Source organism: Globicephala melas, chromosome 4, assembly GCF_963455315.2.
Source record: "Globicephala melas chromosome 4, mGloMel1.2, whole genome shotgun sequence".
In the NCBI taxonomy this organism is placed as follows: Eukaryota; Metazoa; Chordata; class Mammalia; order Artiodactyla; family Delphinidae; genus Globicephala; species Globicephala melas.
In genome coordinates this window covers 92092083-92105344 of record NC_083317.1, presented here as the reverse complement: position 1 = coordinate 92105344, position 13262 = coordinate 92092083, and the positions used below count along the sequence as shown (strand labels likewise).

Below are 13262 nucleotides of genomic sequence, written 5' to 3'. Positions count from 1 at the left end.
CATTTCAGACCTGAGTAAAATGAATGTTATTGTATTGTGAAACTGAGAACTTTTTAGTTTTAGCTACTGAAATCTACAAGACTATAGAAGAGCAAGATGTTAGCTAAACCACATGTAGGTCATTACTACCTCTGTCTCCTTCCATGCCTATGACCGAAACCTACCTGTTTCCTTAGTATGTGACATCTTACAACCAGATGGGAAATTCCCAAGGAGTTTAAAACTCTCTAGCCAGTGAAGGGAAGGTCCTCTGGCTTATGATCCCAGTCTGCACATGGGTGCCATCATAGGGCTTTGGGTTATTAAGTATATTTACATCTACAGACCATATTTTCTAACTGCTACTCACTATCAAACTAGCTTAAAAATAACAAATTTGCTGGCCCTATAATCAGAAGAAAATCAGTAGTAAGAAAAGTATTGTGGTGTGTTAGTAGTTTGATCTAGGTTGGAGTCAGGAAAGAGCAACAACAAAAGTATATCTTCACCTGCACCTGGATTTACAGACCTAAACCAAATGCTTAATAAATGTTGCCACAAGATTGCATGGGATGTCTCCCAAGTAGGGTATCTTAAAGACAAGAGTGGTTGTCTTGACATCTTTAAGATACCTTACATGATGGTCTTGAGTTTCTTCCCAAATTGTACAGCAATAGACAGTCCTCTAATCACTTTTTCCCCTGCTACTGAGAAAGATCTTATTTAATTGCTTGCTTAATTTCTTTATCCATTGCCCAAGATGTCTGTTGCAACTCTAATTTTCTGGCCATCTTTTTTGAGGTTGATTCTTGGGGACCACACTTTGCTAATGCTATATGACTTATAACTATGCTTTTTTACTTTAAGTCCCAAAGAGCTTAAGAACAGCTATTAGCTATTTAAAAAAAAAAAAAAAAGTAAAAACTAAAAGGAAGTGATAAAAGAAAGGATCCACATTAGAGTTGGAGAATATCTAATGGAAACTACTTTTGTTCAGATTTCCATGAAGCCTTTTAGCAAAGATGAATGAGCTCATGCCATGAAGCTGTGTATGTTTTAAAAAGTGATAAAAGGTTAACTGGGTACAGTGTGAGCAAGACTGTATATAGAAGGAACCCTTTAGTTGATGATTTAAGTACACTTAATATTCATATATCTTATGTCTACATCAGGTTGCTGTTCTACACAAAGTCTACACAGTGTTTTGGGAGACAAAATAAAAGAGCTTAGCAACATGTGCAGAGTTTATAATAAAACATTTTTGGGGAGTTAGGTAAGGAAGGGAAAGGGTAAAGAACTGGGATGCCCAGCAGATGTGAAAAGATGTGTTAAAGAGAGAAAAGTTTAAGTATTTATCCCCCCTGGCAACCAAAAGGTTCTTTGAAGAGTAAGCACATATGTCTGTTTCAAGGGCTCTAAAACTATGGGAAAAGATTGAGGCCCCCCCAAAATTAGAGCTGAAGCTGACAAATCATCATTCTTAAGAGGAAGGAAGTAGTCATCAAGACAGTATTCTTTGATAGGATTCAATCTCATCAATTTCCCCTTGAATTTTCCACAGTTCAAATTCTATGTGAAATTACATTTTCTTTCCCTGTCCTAAATCAGAAAGTTCTTTTTACCTAAAACCAAGAAACATAATACTATAGCTCTATATACATTTGACATGGAGGTAACTATGCTAATCTATCAGAAAATATTTTGTCCTTTCTTTGCTATGTGGACCAAAAAAACAGTAAAGTGGAGAGGTGAATTAAGACTCATGAGATTGCTTTTTTCTTGTGAGGATTCAGCCTTAAATATCTTGGTCAAATTGTCAAACCACTCTTCTGTACATTAGATAAAAAGATCCGTCAAGTTGCATTTACCCAGCTAAGGTGACTCCATTGCAAAGGCTACCTTCTACCTACCTTTTTATTTTGGTGGGTTTTTTTTTTCCTTCTACATAGTTTTGTCTATACTCACCTCTATGCAAATGAACATCTCATTGCAAATCCTGAGTTTCTCCCTCATTTCTCCTGCCCTCCATGGCCCCCAACCTTTCTTTTCCTATTTGTAACTTATTTTGCCCTTTCTCCTCAGATGCACTACTTAGTCTTTCTCACCTCGACTTTACTCCTGAGTAGGTTTTCCTTATTGTTCTCTATAGCAATGCATTCGTAGAGCCCACTTTTAGTGCCCTCCCAGTTAGACAGGTTTCTAAGGAATCTCCTTTCATGTATCTCATATCTATCTCATCTGTAACATCTTTATTAATCCCCAGTGACATTTTATAGTTTTGACTCTCAATCACTCTAATCTGGAAGTTAAAACAGCCTTCTACATTGTCTCTAAAATCCTGTATCATCCAGCTGCTGCTTACCATCAATAAGCTTCTTCATCGTCTTCTCCCAAAAGCCTAGACTTCAACCACAAAGAAATTTTCTGAAGTTCTTCAAATGCATTGTGCTCCTGGTCTCTCTGCTCTGGGTCTTTGCACAGACATCTCCATCTTCCTTCTCTTTGCTTGGCCAACTCAAAGTCATCCCTCAGGACTCAGCTCAGGTGGACCACATCCTCTGGGTAGCTCTCTCTAGTCTTGGTGACTTCTAAACTAGGCAAAAACTGGGCTCTCTGTTTTGTCTCTGCCACAATATAAATCACACTTTACTTGATTGTCTTTCTCTGTACCTTCCTCAAGGCTATAAATTCATCAGTCAGGGACCATCTTCTTTGCAGTTTCACTCCCCACGATTACTGCTCAGTTCAGATTTGGGGAAAGAAAATGACATGGAAGTCCCTGAAAATGACTTGACTATTCTACCTCTGTGATTTTTTACCTGCAGCTCTATTTGCCTGAATTTCATCCCTACAAATTTACCCTCCCTCCAGCCCTCTGACCATGCCTTCGTCTATTGTAACCCTGCTTATTCTTCCAGGTCAGACTCAGGTGTTCTCTCTTTCATGAGCATTCCCAAATCAGACCCGCTAGAATTGATCCGATTTATCTCCTAGCCATGTAACGTGAACCATACATGGCTTTATCATGTACTCAATCTCTTGTTTTTTCTCCCAAAATAGATGGATTAAAAATAGAGACTATGTCTTAAAATATTTGTATTCCCCATATCATCTATCACAGTGTTTTGCAGAGTGCCAGTGCTTAATATGTACTAAATGATTTATTGTAAAACAATTTTCCGAATTTTCTGTGTTTCCTCTAGAAAACGTTCAGTAATAGTACTTTTCCCCCTTGGGAATTTCTTAATCTTTCCTTTTCTAACAAGGAAGTATGTGAGTTATTTCTATACATTTTCCTTACCAGACTGCAGCAGAAATCCTTCTGAAGATTTGGTGGGAGCAATAGAAATGTGTGAATAATTCTGTTTGGTACAGGTGAAATTGTAATTAGAATTCACATCTGTTCAACTGATGTTTCAAAGACTCAAAGATATCTGGCAGGAACGTTCCTCTCCTCTACTTAAGAGCAATGTGGAGCACATGACTTTTTAACGTTTTCTCTCATCACCAATGTAACCAAAGCCCAACCACCCTTCCTTCAATACTCCAGCTCAAATCAGACATTATTTGCAAAGTCTTCCCTGCTTCCTCTAACTTGAAAGTACTCCCTTCCAGCCCTGTATACACACAATATTATATATGTATCTCTCTTATGACAGTCATCTCTTTCTCCCTCATATTTTTGTAAAGATGTATGCCCATGTCTTGTATCCCTTCTGAATTGTGAGTTCCCGGACAGCAGAATTTGTGCCTGATTTGCTATTCCCCTTTGCCCATAGAAAAGTGCCTTGCATTTATGTATTGGTTCTATAGCTTATATTAGCTGTTAAATGGCATGTTGCATATACATGAAGATTATGTGTATAAACATAGTAGTATGTACATACAGTACCCATATTTGTATATTTGCAGCAGAACTAATATCTATGTTAAGCCAGTCTGATGACCACTGTAAAAGTGAGAGAATCAGATTGATGTTATTAGAGTCTAAATTGCTATACCAAACTTATTTTGGTGCCATTATTCTCCCTCCTAAGATGTAACAAAAACCTCAAATCGAATTTTAGTCATGTCTTAGATATCACTTCATTCCAAAGTCTTTCCTGATTCCCAAAGAAATTCTAGAGTTTTTATTATAATTCCACAGCAGTAATTACAGAATATTGTAGCTGCCCACTCATCTAACTGCTTTGTCTTTCATCTCCTTGAGGGCAGGAACTACATCATGATGTTGACTTTTTTGTTCACACTGCTTAGGAAGATAGCTGTGGTGGATGGAATAATGTTCACCTACCCACCTCTGCCCCCACCAAAGACATCCATGTCCTAATCCCCAGAACCTGTTCACGTGTTACCTAATACGGCAAAAGTAACTTTGCAGACATGACTAAGCTACGGATTTTGAAATGGAGAGATTATCCAGGTGTGACCTCAATGTAATCACAAGTGTCCTTATAAATGAAAGCCAGAGGCAGGAGAGTCAGAGTCAGAGAAGACGTGTCAACAGAAGCACAGGTTGGACCAACACCATCAGTAGCTTTGAAGATGGAAGTGACACAAGCCAAGGAATGCAGGCAGCCTCTAGAAGCTGAAAAAGACAAGGAAGTGGAGTCCTCCCTAGAGCCTCCTGAAGGAACACAGTTCTGCCTACACCTTGATTTTAACCTGGTAAGATCCATGTTGGACTTCTAACTTCTGGAAGTGTAAAATAATGTGTTGTTTTAAGCCATCAAATTTGTAGTTAAACGTATACAGTAGCCAACACATGGCGGGTGATTCATAAATATTTGTTCACTAGAAGAACCACAGGATATTAGGCCTGAAAAAAATGTCTGATAGAGTTAATGGATATAGGTAACACAGAGGGTGTGCCTATGAGAGAAGGGCAGGTAAAGGAAAACTTCCCATCGCTCATTGACAGTGAGCTTGTGAGAGAGGTGTAGGTAAAAAAACAAAGCAAAAACAAAACAAACCCCCCCAAACTCCCCATTTTATGGCTTAAGCAACTAAATAGATAATAGGAAATATATAAGGAAAGGTTGTGATCTTAGTTTTGGACACTTTGGAATTAGGATCACTATGGAACAACCAGATGGAGATATCCAGGAGACAGTGGAAAATTTGGTCCAGGAACTCAGAGGAGATCAGATATAACCCAACAGCCTTGGAATATGAGGTTAGAACAGTAAAATAACTGGTGATAAGACTAGAAAGGTAGCATGAGGTTTCTTAAATGCCAAGGGAAGCCAAACCCAATTTATCAGAAGGAGGTTGGAATGGGCATCTGGAGGTATTTGGACTGGGAAATGATGACATCAAACTGATGATTTAAGAAGACTCCTGTGGTTGTCTTATGTAAAATAGATTGGTAGAAGGAGAGAATTAAGGCAGAAATACTATTTAGACTTTATAGATCACTTTCAAAGACACTTTCCTATTTGATCCTCACAGCAACCTTGTGAGACAGTTAAGACAACGCATTATCAAAGGCCAACCTTTTTGTTATATCACCAAAAACCACCTGTATTATATTGACAATTATTTCAACTTACTTTTAAAGCTTTGCTTGTAACTTGCAATGTGCTCAGTTTCTTACTACTCTAATCAGTGTATCAGGGTTCTTGGTCAAATTCTTAGTCTCTAATATTCAGGATCTATTTATCAATAGAAAATCAACAGAAGTGAATGATTATCATCCATATAAAATATTTCAATCCTTACATAAACCAAGTTGTCCTGAGGGGAAGTGGGGAGAATATTGTATTTTCATTAAAAGGAATAATAAAATATTGCTGTCAAACGAGTCGGATCAGGTGTTTTATCACAAATAACTTGTTATGAGAGAGTCATATTAGCCCAACCTTGTGAACCAAGTAAAAGCATTTGGATGAACCAACTGCAAACCTTCTCTATAAAGTCTCTGACATGACACCTTGAGATTTCAATTTTGACTCTAACATCCACCTGACCAGGCTTTAAAATCAAAGAGCTTAAAAATCACATACTGCAATGAAAGAGTCTCTGGGGCTATATTTAGGTGCTGCTAAATCACCAGGAATGATTAGGTCAGAACAAAAGAAAGATAACTGAGAGAGTGCCCAGGTAAATCAGGTTAGGAGCTCAAAATTTCTCACCATTACAATTCCCAATTCAATTCTCGCCATTTGATTTATAGAAGGCTGCTCTGAAGCACTCGTATGAATAATTCAGCACTTACAGACATAAGAAACAATGTAGGCTTATCGTCACATGGATTAAGACAAGTTCTAAAGCTGATTTCACTATGACTGAAGCTCATCCTGGAGTTTACTTTTGACTCATGTTTTGGTTCTACACCATCATTAATCCAGATAAAACCACTATTTTCAAAATGCAAATATTAGCAATTATTTTAGGGGATCTCAGTGTTTCAGCAACCCAGAAATGGTCAACATGGTCTAGAGCCCTATTGCTCAAAGTACTGTCTGAGGACCAGCAACATCAGCACACATGGGAGCCTGTAAGAGAAGGGAAAACTAGTGACTTCCCAGGACTTACTGAATCAGATTCTGCATTTTCACAAGATCCCCAGGTAATTCACATCCACCTCACAAATTTGAGAAGCTCTGATCTGAAGCATAGAAATTTCAGAAACTGCTCTGAATTTTGTCTCCTAAAATCCTTCCAGCAAACATTTCTATGACATCACAGGAGCTCCAAGCCCATATACATTTCTTATTTCTTTTACTTCTGATCACTTTCCATGAGATCATAAATAGCCAATCATCCAAAGGGTTTCCAGGCTCCTTATACTGGAGCATCGTGGTTGAATGCATGTAAGGGTTTATTTTTTTTCACTAAACACACTTCTTACTTTTTTCCAACTTAAGTTGTACAAATCTTAGTATGGGAAGAAGAGAGAGTGCAGTTGGCAGAAAGAATGTGTTGGGATGAAGTGGAATGCATTACAGGTCAGTATCTATTTCTCCCTAGTTCCACTTCATGGGTAACAATTTCAATTACTGGATGTATGATTTTAACCAATTTATGTTAACTAGATATTCACTCATGAGAAACAGATAAATCTCTGTAATTTAATAAATTACCTACAACTTTATTATCTGTATTTTCTTAATCGGAGATGGCTTGAGTGTGACATTTCCTCATGAGTAGAACAGGTGAGCAGAAGTCTTTCTTGCTGTGTTTCATTTTTGTTTTTCCTAAACAACCAGCAGCTGGTTCTGCATGGGGTGTGGAGCACGTTGGCTGGCATGGAATCTCCCTGGGGCTACCCTGCCCTGTCTACCTCGATTATCCACTGGTCCTGATCCTGTCTGTTGTCTTCCAGGTCCACCTCAGTGACTCTCCATCATCAGGCTACTCACTGTAATCATTCATCTCGTCCATATCCTGGATGACCTCATTGCCCTCTGAGTCTTCACTCTCCTCGTCTTAATTACCCTCCTCCTCCTTCTTATCATAGTGTTCTGAGGCTGGCTTGCCAAGAGATACCAAGTTGCTGTCTTTCTGTGTGATGCTCTGGAGCTAGGCTTAGTGCTGCTGTTCCCGCAGCTGCAGCTCTCTCCTCCACCCAGGGTCCATCCAGATTCAACCACAGTGTCTCAGGCACACGAGGCAAGAGCTAGGGCAATAAGGTAGACATGGCTCCTAAATAGCTGTTTGACCTTGGACGAGTCTCTTTACCTCTGAGAACCTCAGATTCATCATCACACCAGGAAGCAGCAGGCTGCAGTGGTATCTTAGGTTATGGAGTTTGCATGGTAGCAGGATGATAGCAAAGGTGAGGAATTTCCAGCTTCCTGCAGGAATGTGCAGTCTCAGCCCAGAGTTAAAGCACAAGGGAACAGGTATGTGCATACGCTTTGATTCCACTCCTGGTTTTGTTACTGTTTGCAATCCTTTGCCAGCCATGTGGCCTTGGACAATCTTTTAGCCCGTCTAAGGCTCTACTTCCTAGGCAGTGTGATGGGGAGAGGTGTCTTCACTTATGTTCAGTGTCAAATATGTATCACATGTCTTTATACTCACATGTCACTCTTTCCTCCCAACAATTCTGTAAGACTAATTTTTAGCCTTAATATGAGAAAACTGAGGCTTAGAGAGATTAAAGAATTATCCCAAGATCCCATAACTTACAGATAGCTGAGAAGGAAGTCAAACTCAGGTCTGACTGACTCTAAGACCATGTAAAAGATCATTTATTTTTTTTTCTTTACACCAATGCAGCCTACTGATATAGGATATTGTGATATTCAAATGAATTTTTGTAAATTAAAGAACTCTTTAAAAAAGCAAAACATACAGAAAGATGTGATTGTAATACTTTAACTAACTTCATTTTTATTTTAGTAGGAAAGCAAAAAGTCTCAAGCCTTGTCCCAAAGATGCTGCCAGTCTGGCTGTGACAAAGCCTCATAAAACAGATAATGGATATACTATATCATATACATTTAGTTCATTGACCTAAGTATGTAGTAAGAGTGGCTGGGTTTGATTTTGTAAGAGATACAAAGATGAATAAAATAGGCTCCTTCCCTCAAGGAAAGAATATCATACTATAGTAAAGGTGATATGTAAAGAGCTTGTTGCAAAACAGGGCAGAATGAAATGAGTACAGAGAAAAAAACACTGACTGAGCACACCAAGGAAGAGTCTACAGAGCATGTCGCTTTTCAGGGTCTTGAAAGATGGGCAGAGAATGTGAGAACACATTCCAGGCAGAGAAAAAAACGACTCCAAAGGCACAGAAGCGTGAAGGCACACATGTGAAAAAGTTGAGTTGACGCAGTTACATCTGGGAAGGAAATGGTCCTGGAGAGGAAAAAATAGAAAGACTTACCATTTTAACTATAACTATTTAGTATTATTTGAGCTCTTTTCAACATGCCTGCTCCCATGGTTTTTCTTTTCAATTTAAGTGATGTCATATCTGAAGGAAAAAAATGTGTTACATGGTACAATGGAAAAAAGTTGGAATAAAATTTTCTACTGCGTAATGTGCTAACTACAGGTGCCAACGGTAAAACCAAACAGGTTAGAAAAAAGCAGAGGGTTCCCAAAGAAGAAAATTTGTACAAAAGAAGCAGGGTTTGAGGTGGCCTTAAATAATAGGTTAGAGACGACTAGCTAGAGAGGAGGAAGAATTGAAAGAGAACTCGGATGATTTGTCATTTCAGTCATGCCTCCTTGCCTGACCCAGTTTGCCTGAGTGGAATTGTGCAAACAATTGTGGAACGTCTCTGCCACCATGAGTACATATCGCTGTGGTTAAGTTTAAAAACCCATGAAATGAAGCATGCTACAATGAAATAGAGTGTTTTTCAGTTTGTCTTTAAAGTTCCTCCTTAGCAATTTGTACCTTCTCTCCAAAAGCTTAGAACAAATTTAAGTTCATGGCATTTAAGTTCATCTCTCTCTTTTCTTTGCTCTCACATTTCAGTGTGAATGGTGAACGTATAAGTAGAAAATCTGGGAACCTATATTTGAGCTTTTTAAAGGATATTATGACATCATTCGTTCTTTACAAACACACACAGGCACTTAATTAAAGTCTCTATTTTTCACTTCAATAATTACATTTGTGAACCTAAGTCCAAGTTTTTTGAGCATTGGCATAGTTCTATCCCTTTCCTAAGAAGAGGGTCAGAGTCTGCATAAGGGCCTTACCATCTGCAAAAGGCAAACCAACTGGATGGAAGAGAGAGTCGACCTAAGAAAACCAACTTAGATGTTCCAGAGACAACTTTCTATATTACTGAGGTCTAGTTTTTGCCCTGGACACCAGGAGTCTGATTGTTCACTAGGAGAGAAACTCAGATTCAGATACTTTTAATGAGTGAGTAAGAGAAAAGTTAGGTACTCTGAGGATTTCCCAAGTACACGGCTAACAGGGTACAGAAAATGCACACTCCTTACCTAACAGCTCAAATGTGGGTATCCCATAAAAGACATCTTTCTCCCTCAGTGTCCCATTCTTCCAGGACACTTTTCCAAATCTCCCCACACATCCAATGGCATCACCCTCTGTCTTTCCCCCTATATCTAGAGTTCCATTCTGGTACCTTATCCAACTCTGGGTCCTGGGACCTCAGCAAGGTCTACAGTCCGAGTCAGCCTGGCCCAATTAGCAAAACAGAGCTCCTGACATGTAGTTCAAAGGGACCTTAAACACAGGGAACTACTTACATATGTGTTGGAAAAGATGCACAACCAAAATGGGTGATGAGAGAACCCTTAACATTAGCAACAGCAGAAAGCTACTATCACCCCTCAGGCTGCAGGGATTTAAAAAAGAATATGAAATTACTAGAACCCTGGACTCAGGGATGCCTGATACGAAAAAATACCACCAGGGGGTAAACTGAACAGTAAGCTGGTACCACAAGAAAAGGCACAACCGTTACGTTAAACATCTCCCAAGTCAGAGTACAAGAGGGAGAACAGAACTCTGGCTTCTTGATTTTGCTTTCCAATTTTCTGCCAATTCCCTCCATTGGCCAAACCAAATGAAAACCAGCAGGGTTAATCCCTTGTGATACAGATCAGGAGAAGGCTGGCAATGGATCTGAGACCAAACGCCCAATGACTGTCATAGTCCCCTTCTCATCCAGGACTGGAGATCAGGCAGGTATTTGATATCCCGTCTCCAGGAAGATGTCTGGGACCCACACAACCAGAATACCCTGGAGTAATATCCTTCATGAGCCTCTCTCTCTCTTTAAGTGACTGATTTTTCTCTCCCCAAGCAGCAACTGAGATGTGCTGCAGAGCCTGACTTGTGGCAGTTTGCTGAAGTCTCCTACCCAATTCTGCCAGCCAGGAACCACGACCTAATCACAGATGTGGAATTTGCTCTCTCACTGTAGAGCTCAGCACCCTTATCTCCGCAGTAACTCTGAAGTCTTTGATGCCTTGTAGTGATTCACTGTGGAACTGGAGATCTTCCACTTCTTTCTCCAAGTCATATTGCATCTAACGGGGATAATCATCTTTAGCTGTCACAATAATGATACCGAATCTTTAGTCATGATCTAACATAATAAAGGTTTATTTCTCATTTGCACAAAGACTGATGTGGGTCAGGATCTCTCCTCCATCTTTAAGCCAAGTTGTTAGGATTGCATGGCCTCCAAGGCAGCTCAGCACTGAGCTGCAGCTTCTGACAATCTCTAAGGAGACAGCCACTAAGGTCATTTATCAGCTTTGACAGGAGGCAAGATCCGAAGTCCACAAAGCTCTGCAGTTCTGGCACCTCAGCCAGGAACAAGAATGGAGTAACAGAGCAGAGACAGGGGACTGGCAGCCCAGATTCACTGGCACCAAGATTCAGAACTATCCAGCAGCATCAGGGTCCAAACCTTGGTCATGTCAGCCTAAATCTCTTGTCGAAATTGATGATTGTCCCCATTGATTCATATGTTGGGAGCATATCAACTACTTAGTCCTATCACTCACCCACCAGCCAAGCTGCTCAATGGTGCAGTGTCCACCCTGGCCATCACCTATGACTGATACTTCCTTTGAGAGATCAAGGCTGAGGCCATTTCAACGCACATTGATACAACTTTTGGAACACAGATAAGTATATCATCAGGATTCCTCCTCTTCTTAGGGCACCTGGTGTTTTTGTTCAAGAGGTAACAACAAAATAAAAACATAAACAACCAGAATGGTGAGCTCTTTCTCCATTACAATCATAAAATGTGAGGTAGCTCTCTGCGTTCCTCTACCCACAAATGATCTCTGACCTCTTGAGCAAGAACCAGTAGTTAGTAAATTGATTTTCTAGGGCGCCTACAATGTGCCCATGAAGCTGAGGTATAGACGATGACCTATGTCACCTATGTCAGTAAAAGCATGTAATGATTTCATTTGATTTGGGAAATAGCCTAGCTCGGGTAATCCTTCATGAATAAATTATCTTGTATTATCTCTTAAGAAAGACTGAACTGAGTGGCCATAGGGAATGCTGTCCTCTCTCCTGACACGCAGACTCCCTGTATTTCATCTTTGACTTGTCCCGCATATGGCTATCACCCTCTTCTGGAGTGAATCCCAATGAATTGAGATGGTATACTTCTTTTTCCTTATACACGTATATAAAACTGCTCCAGCATATTTATCAATGGGTTTTCTGATTCTGTGAAGCATCTGGCAATCTGATCTCTTAGTCTGCCTATTTGACTTTTTTTCATTTAAAGCCAGTGTTTAGTTTTTAGTCAAAGTGTTGCACTCATAAAGACTCAAATAGTATTGAGTCATATAATGAAAAACAGCAGACAGCCACTATTATCAGGTTTTTCTCTCCAGAGAATCAATTTCAACTCTTTTGACTAGTTTTATGTGGTATTTACCTTTATATTTATAAACATGCTTGTATTGTTTCTTTTACTCTCCAACTTTCATTTTCAAAATTTTCGAAGCCCCAGAAGCATTTAAAGAATGGTACATTCACTGAGATTCACCAGTCGTTAACATTTTGCAACAGTTGTTTATGCCTCTCTCTTTTGACTTAAGTAGTTGGCTGTATGTTGCACATATTATGACACTTTACAACCAAATACTTAAGCAGATATATTCTAAAAAAAGGGTATGTTTGTTCCAAATGTCTTCCAGCTTTTGACAGTACTATTTAAGGAGCTCTCAGGCTCCATTAACACATCCGCAACTCAGAAATCAAACTGATGACCTAGTGGAACACATCCATTGATCATTAGAGAATTTTTAATCCTATACTGCCTACTAGCACATACCTGGTACATCTACTTGACACCATAGAATTTCAATATAGTTCCCTGCATTCCTCTACCTATAATATTCTCTTCCATGGAAATTATAAGTTCCATTTGCACTGCTTTCCTTCAAACTTCAGTGCCACATCTGCTTTTTACATCCACTAATAATTTCCAGCTGACTTGTACAACTGGGGACCAAGGAGGACCTCAAACATACTTGTAACTGTATAAGAATGACATTAAGCAGCCACAGGCTCTGGTGTGAGATGGTCTTTGCATCTTCTTGCAAATTCTACACTTACCTTCATCTTAAAAGCAGGATGATTTTCATTTTCCTTTTGTAATTTTTGGTGACCACATATCTCTCCTTGTCAGACTTCCCTTTTTGGCCAATAGAGATCCAAATCCTTTATAATGATGCTTGCTGAGAATGTTTTGCAAAGTCTATTTAACTTTCTTGAACAGGGAAAGCTTTTGTTTCTCTTTCTAGTGAGAACCCCTGCTTACTTACAACTTATAAAAGAGCAACCATTAGCTTTTCTTCACAAT

The 13262-nt window shown here is 39.3% G+C and overlaps 1 pseudogene; it reads right to left on the bottom strand.

Moving 5' to 3' along the window:
• Positions 1-7246: 7246 nt before the first annotated feature.
• LOC115857551 (anaphase-promoting complex subunit 15 pseudogene) lies at positions 7247-7621 on the bottom strand (annotated as a pseudogene).
• Positions 7622-13262: the final 5641 nt, after the last annotated feature.